The sequence below is a fragment of the Aptenodytes forsteri genome, unplaced genomic scaffold (assembly GCF_000699145.1).
Source record: "Aptenodytes forsteri isolate BGI_AS27 unplaced genomic scaffold, ASM69914v1 Scaffold80, whole genome shotgun sequence".
In the NCBI taxonomy this organism is placed as follows: Eukaryota; Metazoa; Chordata; class Aves; order Sphenisciformes; family Spheniscidae; genus Aptenodytes; species Aptenodytes forsteri.
The window spans coordinates 2,865,990-2,867,112 of NW_008795026.1; positions in this window are offsets into that span (position 1 = coordinate 2,865,990).

Genomic DNA, 1,123 nt, shown 5'->3' on the forward strand with positions numbered 1-1,123 from the left:
AAAGACAGGCTTCCTTAGGGACAATCATGTGTTATTAGATGTAATAAAGAATGACAGAATCTGGCTGTTAAAACTTCGTAAGATGCTCAAATACTATAGCGACAGCAGCCATTAAAGCTATAGATAAATTACATCTAAAACAATCCCACTTTGCTGCATTCCTAACTTCTAAAATATCCTTTGATTTCGGTATTGCTCCTCTTTATTCTCAGCACACTTTTTTTTTAATCTAAGACCTCTGAATTTCTCCTCAGACAAGGATGTAACCGCAGATACTGCTGCCAGGTAAAATTGCTGCAGTGAGTTCTGGTTTGTACAACTTTTGGAAAGCATTCGGAAACAGTTTGCTTCTCGGGCGGTGAGGACTGAGTAAGAGTGTCCTCACTGCTTAGAAAGCGACAAAACTTCCTTCTGGACCTAATAAAAGACATTTTTTTGCCCCAAGTGGTGAGGCTGTGGTTTAGCTGGAGACTATGTAAGGGCTGTAGGGATGGCACAGCGTATGCGGGGTGTATACCATGCTAGAGGTGCTGCCTTCCTCTGCCTTCCCAGGAAACCCATCTCTGTACCGACGAGAACAAAGTTACCGTTACAGGAGTAATTACATAAATTAAATGGATATGAGGGGCTACAGGAAAAGCTGCTGGACGTCTTCGGTGTGAACTAGCTTGGCCTGAAGGATGTAGTAGGCTGAGGATTTATAGATTTAATGCTCCTCCCTGAACAGTTTGACACTTCAGTGATTGCTAAAGCTACCATTTCCACACTCTGGGATGGTCCAACATCCCAAACTCAGAAAAAAATAACCTATGGCCTGCTGCAATAGTTAGAATTTCTTGGTTTAAATTTTCTTGGGCTCCTAAGCCACAGCTGGGTAAGGTTACGCAGGGCTGAGGCTCAGCAAGGGACAGGATTGTCCCAGGCTGGTCCCTGGAGCGGCCTTGTGTTCGGACCAGGGCGGTCCTACCACAGCCCTGACGAATGCATTGCAGGGAACACTTTCCCGTACAAAATCTCCTGAGGTTTTTTCGTGCTCGCAAAAATATTTTCCCTTCAGAGAGAGACACCTCTGCAAAACCGCTCAGGCTTCTCAAATTAAAGGGGTGAAGCACCGGGGGGGGAG